Raw genomic sequence first — 10,110 nt, forward strand, 5'->3', positions numbered from 1 at the left:
AAAAGGTGTTCACATGCACATGTCAGTGCAAGGGATGGCTTTGTGGGTGATGGGGGCCGGGGGGGGGGGGGGGAGCTTGGGGCAGCAAGGAGGAGTGGTGGCGCCAAGGGAACCACGCGTGATGGGACATTTATCCGCCTTTGATGGCTTTGTGTCATTTGTGATGATTTTCACACTAAATCTTCCAGTCGTATAATACATAAAAGAGAACTTATCATGAGATCAGTCATTTTATTATGAGCAGTACAATGCAATGACTTAATTATATTCACATGAACAAAAAAAACTCTGTATTGTTAATAAAGGGTTTATAAAGGCAACAGTGTAAACACTTTCCTGTGAGAGGAGAGAAAGGAGGGAAAATTAAATATTATGAACATATAAACATATAAAATACCTTCAAATGGTGTGAATAATGTGACGTTGAAACAACAGATGGAATACCTTCATATGTTGCGTTGTAGTGACGCACTTAGCCCCATGTATTTCCCCAAACCACTACAGAGTGCCCTGTGAGTGCCAGGTAGCAGCCGGGGGTTTATCACACTGCTTGGACATATGGCTTCTGCAGCAAATCTGATTAATATGGGATGGCCTCCAGTCCTGAGTGCAGGACAGACTGCACCAGAGCATTGGGACGAAATCCTCACCCCACTCCTTACCACGCAACCCCAAATCTGCATGCAATGCCAAGCACGGCTAAAGACAGACCAATTGATGGGGAGTCACACGATCCAAAAAGGTGTTCATTTTAAGCAATGCAGTATCCATCGTAGTCGTCATATCTGTGGTTGAATGTGCTCATGCTCCCAGTGGAGGCAAACAAAAGAAAAAACGCTGTCATTGAACCTCCAGCAATACTTCCTGGGCTAAAAGAAGAAAAAGAAGAAGGTCGCACAGCTTCCCTGTGAGCACTGGATGACTAACCTCAAAGAAGCAGACGTACGATGTGCGTCAAGAGATGACAAATCACGAAAGGCCCTCCGCTTACATCCGCGTTTAATCTTCCTTGAAGATTCTTATTTACAGTTGCTATGGCAATGAGGCGTTTGCAGTCTAAGGTGCCTCATCTTTGTCCCCTACCATCATCTGCGATAAATCTGCCCTTCGAACTGAAAAGTCCCCCAGGTGAGAGGGAACAAGCAAACTGTGAACATTCCCTGGGATTAAAAACTGCTGCATCCACTCTTCCTTGGTGCCCTTTGACGGATGGACAAAGCCTTGGACTGCAGCTATCTCCAGAGACAGACAAACAGACAGACAGAAAGAAAAGAATGCCTGGGGAGCCTTGGAATCCGTAGAACCTTCTTCAAATGGCTTTCCGAGAGGTTTGGGATGAGTTGAAAGGGCCCATTAAAGTAAAGCCGGGGTCCTCAGTGTGATGCCGGAGCAGATTCATCACACAGAGCTAGGCTAAGATAATGACGGTCGGGATGTGACAGGTTATCAGGTGGGACGCTGTCAAAACAACAGCAAAGGCTTCTCTTTTTCACACATTCCTCTGTTGTTCACAAGAATTCCTCTTTTGTCTGCCTACTGGGAATGAGTCTTGAGATGCACATTATTCCCTAGAAGCCTCACACTATTTTACTTCTGACAGCTTTCTTTTCAACAGCCAGTACGGTTTGGCTAAATTTGGTTGTTAAAAATTAGCATCGCGAAGTTTCACTTTTAATTCTGCTGGTTGGTTTACTGGTCAACTATCTGTTTGTTTAGCAGCTAGACATCACGTCACTGATTTATAGACCTTTGGATTTTGGTCAAGCAGGGAAATTCATGCCTGACCATACAAAAACACTAAGGTTAGCTTAGCGCTAACAACCAGCAGGTATGACGCAAGCAGATGGATTTAGCAGCTTTAAAATTAAAACAATACTATTTATTGCGTTAAAGATATGACAGTGAATTCATATGAAACACATTTAAGGTTAACATACTGTGAGTCAATCTGGAGGATGATTCCAGTTTCTCACATGACCCCTATGGAGAATCAATTGCCCACCCTGGATTTAAATTGTCCATAGGTGTGAATAAGAGTCCAATTGACACCCACGACCAAAAAAATGGATGGATGGATCACAACATTGTGAACCGAACACCTTGCTTGGTGTAAAGTTGTGAACCATTGAGAAACCCTCTGTTGTTGTCTTGAATAGACCTTTGTAGCTACAGCCGATAAGAATGTGGTCAGACAGGATGAGAAGGGAAGAGTGAAGGCCGAAGGGGAAGGGAATAAGGGTGGGGATCGTGTGTGTGTGTGTGTGTGTGTGTGTGTGTGTGGTTTGCTGGACTGGTTGTATTTGAGACACATTTGTCATTTGCTCTTCCTTCCACCTGCTCTCTATCCCCCTCCCTCCCCCCGCCATGCATCCTGCCAAAGGAGGAAATGCAGCCTGATGTCTGCGGACAACAGTAGGATGCGGAAGTCTAGTTGGATGTGGATGTGAATGAGAAAGAGGAGATGTTAAATATATTCGTGCCGGTTGTGCACCAGCTCTATGTAAATCAACCTCAGATTACTCCTGCCTCATTTGCTATTCATATATTTACAAGGTGACTCTCTCCAGTCAAAGCAAGATGCTCAAGAGCTTCTCTTTTTTTCTCCTTCAGCGTCCTACCAGAAGAAAAAGCAGAAGTCGTAAGCCTTCCCTCGCAAGCACCACAAGATTCCGTATAATATGCATTCCATCAGCAAGCTCCATTTAATCAATTTTGCCTGTCAGAAGCATCTTGGAGTGTGGAGCAGCGGGAATAAGATGCAAGCAGAATAAAAAAAAGGCTTTGTGATGTTTGTCCATCACGTGAGACGCTAAGCAGGTGTCAGTGCTTCTCCAAGGTCGTTTTTCTTTTTTTAATTATTTTTCTCCTTATCTTTGTTGTCTCCACCATAGTTGACAAAGGGAATTTGTTTGGAGAAAATTCTTCTGGGAAAAATTCCTCATTTTATACATAAGGGTCAGACGAACAGTGAGAGTCGGAGATTGCGGCTTGATGAAGAAAACAGTACCGCATCCCCAGTAATGAAATGATTAGAAGAGCCAATAATCAGTAGTGACCTTTGCAGGAAGTCACCTCTCTTGTTGTTCCTCAGCTTACTTCGCATGCGCCTCATCACGCAGAGGCAGCACAGCAACAACAACAAAAAATGGGACAGGGACAGACACCGCTGGGGATGGTCTGTCAGGGCATCTCCTGCTTTATATTGAGAAGCTAATATGTGGATGGAGATGAACACAGGAACCCAGGTGTACCAGGTCGCTCTCTGTATGTATGCACAATTCAATCAAAGCCAAGTCACATCTGCCTTCCCGCTCACTCTATTCTTCTTAATTTCACTCCAATACGCCGAGCTGTCGCCATGAATGATGGATGAGAAGCGTCAATGCAGCAGCGCTGTCGGAATATAAACATTTTTTTGGTGCATTCAAGGAGTATCATAACACCTCATTCTATTTTCATATCACAGGCGGAGATTTGCACTCACCGGACGTTTCATTGGGAACACTGTTGAAGTCCAGTAAAAGAGACCAAAGTGAGATTTTAAAACTGCATCATTACAACATATACCAAAAAATCATTTAAGAGAACAAAATGGAAATTTGGTGACCCCTCAAAAAAAATAATCGGATGAAATAAAGTCGAGATATGAAGGTCAGAATTTCAAGCCACTAAAGACACACAATTTTAAGACAATTCCATGTGAATAGTAACTTTTTGTGAGCAAAGGCAATTTTTCTAAGGTCAACATATTTAATAAATCAGCTCACATTTAGAGAAATCAGAAAAAGTAATCATTTTTCTCAATAAATTTGTAAATTCAAATGAATTGTAAGGCCCCAATTCCTGCTTAAAATGTATTTTTAACTTTTTGCGAGAACTATTTTTGGGTGACTTGCTTCAAGACATTCTTCCTGTGTGTGCGTGTGTGTCATTTGCTGACAAAATGAAATTTGGGCCAGCACTGATTAGATGAGTCCATGTCTGACTTTAATCCCTGTTGGAAGGAGCATCAAGTTGCATGCGGCGGCGGCGGGCACGCACACGCACATTGACACGCTTGCAACTTGGCATCCAGATGTATGTTGATCCCCACCCCATCCCCCAAATATGTGAGAATCTGCATCTGCTGTAACTGTAACACTGGCCGTTGTGGCATTCTCCCAAGCTGCTTATAGACGTGCAGCTTTAACCTGCATTCATTTCACTCACACACGTTCCTTTGTTAGACCTAGACACAAGTCCAGCACCACGTGCCAGCAGGGGGTGGAGACTTTGTGAAATTAATCTGCATAAAAAAATAATGGTGTCAGTCAACTCAGTAAAATTCCCTCCCACTCCATTGTTATTAAAAAAAACTAAAAAGAATGTAAAGAAAAAGGTCATATTATAGCCTAAAAGTTGTCTTAAGTTTTAAATGGTCAATTGAAAATGGTGCTTCATCTTCAATAACTAAAAAATATGCATGAAGATGCTACACAATCTTGTCTTCCCCTCCCCATAAGAAACATTTTGTATTAGTACACTTTGATATTCTGCAGCCTGTCTCGGATGACACATATTGAAGAAAAATCGCTTTTCTCCGAGGTGACCACGACGCAATTAGTATGCCACCAAGAGCGCGTCTGCGATAGGAAACGCACAAGAAATGAAGAAAAGATGATGTGTTTGGCGAGACGCCGCTAATATGCATGTCAGTCAAAAAAAAAAAAAAAAACAGCCGAATAGAAAACAATCCGACCGGATGTTAGTTTTTGGAGAAGCCGACACCCAAAACGCATTTACGCAGAGAAGTGACGCATATAGTGACTCATTTATCTTGAATGTCATTTAAGTGCGGAGCAGAGTGACACTTCAATTAACTAGCAGACCCAAACAAACTTTACCTGTCAACGAAATAAATAACCCATTGCCTCGATCCCTTTTGGACCCAGCGCATGGCTTAGCTAGTTCACCTATTTTTTAACAGATCCAGTGTCCGATGCCATCATCTATTCATATTCATTCATTTCTAAACTGACTTTCTTTTTTAGACGTGGCTTGTTATCGGTGTGGAATGCACAACCGTGTGTGTCAATTCAGTGTGGCGTGAAGATGCAAAACTCTTCTGTATAATCATATTCACGCCCCACAGCAACCAAGCACTGAGTGAATAAATGTGATTCAAAAAGTCAGTGGAGTTTGCGGTATGTTCTGCAGAAGCTAAAACTAATAGTGGTTTTAATTTCATCTTTATTCCATGGCGGTTGTGCTTGTCTCGCCTCTGCTGTGTAATCGTTCTTCATCATGTTGTACGGTGGTGATGATGATGGATATAATAGCGCCAAGGTAAAAGAGCCATTATGCCGTTCTTCATTGTTGATTTTGTGTCCCTGATGGGTGATGACAAGGCTCATTAGTAGGGAGAAGGTCGGCGGCGTTAAACTTGTGCACTTAAACTGGACGATTGATAGGCAGACGAAATGCAGAAAAAAAAACATTATTTTCTCACATACACTGGCCAGCTGTGTGAAATTTAAGGATGATGCAGGAATTCATGAAAATATAATTTGTTGCAACATTACTTGGACAAAAGCTTCCAAATCTGTTTGGGTTGCAAAAATAAATGGAAATAAATATACAGCAGTTGAGTCAGACATGATCATCCTGTCCTGTCCTCGAGTTGCTTCCTTTGCATCAATTGCGTATATCCTGTTCTTGTGCTTGGATCCTCAGTGTTCATCCATTTCCTTGCTCTCAAGCTCTGCGGTCTTGCTTGCTTTCTAATGTATTCTGACCCCCCAGCTTGCATTGCTCTTATGCTCGACAACAATGGAGAGGGAGGAGGTCACTGCATGCCTCATCCAAGCTCTTTGGCTCTCCTCGTATGCCCTCTCTCTGTCTCTCTCTGCACTTTCTGTCTTTCTTTTTGCCTCCTCAGCCCTCTGGGTGAGGTCATCCTAGCAGGCTGCCGCTATATCTATCACTTTGACTGTCGAGAAAAGAGCTGAGACTAGGCACATTGAAGGAGGCGAGCACTGCAGAGGGCTGATATTGTTGTTCAACGACACAAGAACACTAGTCATATCTTGGTCACAGCTTTGATTTTATGTTGAGTCTCAGTGACGTTGGCCAAGCAAGCTTAGTTTTCTTCTTCAGCTCTTGTCCTGACAACATAGCACTAACCAATCAGACTCAAAAATATGTATCCCTTCATTTTCAATTATCTGCTCAAAGGATTACTTTCACTATCCTTTGTTTGTTGAACTGTAAATGGCTCAGCTTTTTTTTGACACAGACCTTTTTAAAAACAGGATATTGTAAGACATGTTTGATGGAAGTTGATTGTGTGATTCATCGCACCGAGTATGGCTTTGATGCACAAGTGGGTGGAATCGGGGAGTTGTGCTTGTTGTTTATGCGGATGACCTTCAGCGATTCATCTCCTGCTACTCCGCCGCTTTATACGTCCTTGAGCAATCTACTGAAGCCTGCAGCAGCGGCGGTGGCATCATCAGCGTGTCATCACCATGTGAGATGGAGCTGCTCCCAGTGAGGCATAAGAACATAAAGCATTTTGGTGTTCTGCGACTGGTGGGAAAAAAAACTGCAGCTGCATAAAATATTGTCTCTGTTTATGTCACATCCAAGTTTTATTTTTACAGAAATAATAAAAAAAAGTATTTTATAAAAACACCCTAAAAAAGGGTTTGTAGCTGGATTAAGCACCAGAACTTTAAATCTAGTGTTTTCCAGCGATTATTGTAGTTTAGAGGCCATAAAATGTTTGAGCAGAGTAAACGTAATACAGCAGTGATTGTCAACCGGTGGTCCGCGTCCCTCAAGTGGTCCGTGGCGGTATTGCAAGTGGTCCGCGAAATTAGAAATGGAAAATAATTGTAACATTTTTAAAAATAAAATGTATTCATGATTTAGACTTGATTTATTTTCCAGCTAATTTTGTGAACAGTCAACTGACTTTTTCTTCCTGGAGGTGTTTCATTACAATAAGTCCCGCCCCCAGTCAAAATTCAAATTTTAAGTTAGGCAATTCAGTTAAATATTTATAGTTTCCATTAAAACAAATAAAAATTACTGAATAAAATAAATAACAATAAAATAACTAAGATGTAGAGTTTTTGAAAAAATCAAAACAAACTTGCTCTGAGTAATTGTTAAAACTAATAGACTATCTAAAAAATAATCGAAACAAAATAAAAGCACTTATAATGGAAAACTCCAAGATGATTATTACCCTGTTCAACACTCTGATTGTTAAGAGCACAGATAATGTCAGGATGTCAATTCCACTCCACTTCAAGCTCCTTCACTAAACGCAGCATCAGCAGAGGAAGTCTTCATCATGTCTTCCACCTCTGTCGCCGTTATTGGACCCCGTCGGCAGCCATGTTGAATGATTCATCCCCCAAAACGCTGACTCCTGGCTTAGTCGTGGTCTCATATTTCCAAAGCAATGGCGCCTTCAACTGATGCTAAATTATCTCAGCTCATGATGCCAACTGGGGGAAAAAGTACATCTTATCTGTTTAGCCAGAAATTTCTGAACAAATGTTTTCGGCTGACACAATTCACACAAAATAGAAATTGTTTGTTTTACACTGCTTGTAAAATCCTGTCTCTTCAGTGGATGGCTTCCCCCGTCCCTTCCTCCATTTTCTTTTTCTTCCTTCACAATGACCTCGGTGGCGTTCTCATGGCAACACAATCTGCCACGTCTGAAGGATTGGATTCATCCAGGACACCGGGAGCTCTGCTGCCCTCCATCTTGCGTCCTCGTCCATCCCGTCCTTCTCCTCAGCCTATAGTTATCTTTTCCTTTCCCTCATTTATTGGCGCAGCTGGATGCATCTACAGCATCTTCTCCTCATTTTGTCATCCAGATGAATATCAATCATGACGTTATTTTATCACGTAGTCAATCAAAATGTCATTTCATTTGCTGAATTGGACAATTGATATTTACCTCCCGCTGAGTTTTATCTGTCTGCTGAAGTGTCAGTGGTCAACATTTTAACACATTCAAATATTACCATAGCATCTATGCTAACTATAATGTTAGCATTAATTAAACGACGAAATTAAAATTTAGAAGGAAATATGTGTCTGATGCAACTTTGACATCTTGCATGGAGTTGGAATTGTCATTGAAAGGTTGATTTGAAAATTTCATGCATGATTAAAAAAAAACAGCTTTGGGGTTCCTGTCAATGTAAATATTGATGTGCAATTCAGTCTTATGCATGTAGGTGTGCGCTTATATTGGGTCACAGGAAGGACACACAGCTGTTCCTTAGCTTTCTGAAGCCATCTGTGACACCAATTCCCCCAAAACCTTCAAATCAAATCCAAGCTGGCTCTTTGTGTGTGCTGCTGCCATCTTAGCATCCACAAGGTGAGCAGGCACTACTCTTTCCTCTTCTCCTTCCTCTGGTTTTCCCTGTGACGCCATTGTAAACGGGATGAGTGTGGTTGCATTGCTGTATTACGGCGGGATAAAGTATCAGTGCTGGTAATCTTCCGTGGATTAATGGCTTCTTCTTTATCTGCAGCGGCGGCTGCTCCGCTCAGATGTCTGGGCCGGGCCAGGAGCCTCCTGCTGGAATACTAATGATGGACAGCTCCTTGCACCCCCCCCACCCACCTCCTACACGCTATCCCTCCTTGTGTGTATGTGTGTGAGTGTGTGTTACCACAACCCCTTCCAAGACCCCTGTCGCCTCCTTTGTGAGGAAGTCGCTGCCTTCTTGTCCCGGCTGACACCTGCTTTGCATATACAGAAGTGGTATTGGAGATGTGGACCAGAAGAAGAGAAAGACTTTATTGGAATAAAATGAAGCAGACTGATAGAAAGGTAGCCGTGAATGAAAACGAGGCACAATGGAAAATAAACTCCAATCCTCCCCAATGTCACGTTTACCCACAGATGTGGACCCTCTCGTCTCAGAATATCTCGTTGGTCCTTTATGAAACGCAAAAAACACCAGCTGCCTCCTCAGTGGAGGAAGAAAGGAGAAGAAGAAGACGAGGAGGGAGGACAAGGAGGGGGAGTGAGTCAAGCACACTATGTACCAACCACTGGCCATGCTGATGTGAACAAAAGAACACCTTGTATACCTTTTTGGGAAGGTAGAATGTTCTAGATCTAGAAGATCCACTTTTAAGGACGGTGTGTCATATTTCAAGATTATAAGTGAGGTTGTGTTTATAACAAATGAAAAATGACTGTTATGAAAAAAATGCAGAGGGACCAGGTAGAATGGGCAAAAATGAAGTAACATGGATGCACACAACATTGCACCACATTTCACAATCAAATGGATTGCAAGCCTTTGATAAAAAAAAAACAAAAAAAAAATCTGTCTTCACCGTTGAGACTGTGCTGCTGTTTTGGTTAGCAATGAGTTCAGAAAGGGCCTTGAAAAATAAACATAGGCGCACATCACACTGGGGAGCGGCCATATGTCAGTGTCAACTTGAGCAAGAATTATTATTCAAAACATTCCAAAACTTTCCACTTGAGACTCTACACTTTTTTGTGTAAGTGCTGCTGTTTTGGTCGGTAACATAATCCCCAGAAGGTAGATTTTTCAGAGTGAGCACCTGTCTGAGTCCACGCTGACACGAGTCATTGTTAAAACATAGTTCAGAGTAGTCCATCCTAAGCATGGTGTGTGATTGTGTGTGTGTGTGTGCAGCTGTGTGTGTTTGTGAATGAGAGCAATGCCACATCCTTGTTAGCCTTCGTGTCCATTACATTTTCCTCTTCTTTGTCTTGTTTTTCTACTCCGTTTTACCCCCCTACAGTCGAGCAGAATCTTTTCCTGTGTGGTCCCAATCTCGCCTTTTATCTTCCAGAAAAAGAAGATGACATCGATTGCATCACCAATGAAAAAAAACCTCAGGATTAAGACAAGCTTTGATCGTCAGAAGTGCAAAAGTTGTGTGTACCAAAATGTGGATGCAGGCTTTAGCAGCATCTTTTGACATTGCTGCCAAGGACCTATGTTGAAATGACAGAAGGTGCTTTTTTTTTTTACTGATAAATTTAATGTTAAGTCAAATTAGACTTGGCGGCTGAATTTTTCAAAACGTCTATGAAACTGATCTTTCACT

The sequence above is a fragment of the Syngnathus scovelli genome, chromosome 13 (genome assembly GCF_024217435.2).
Source record: "Syngnathus scovelli strain Florida chromosome 13, RoL_Ssco_1.2, whole genome shotgun sequence".
NCBI classification, from domain to species: Eukaryota; Metazoa; Chordata; class Actinopteri; order Syngnathiformes; family Syngnathidae; genus Syngnathus; species Syngnathus scovelli.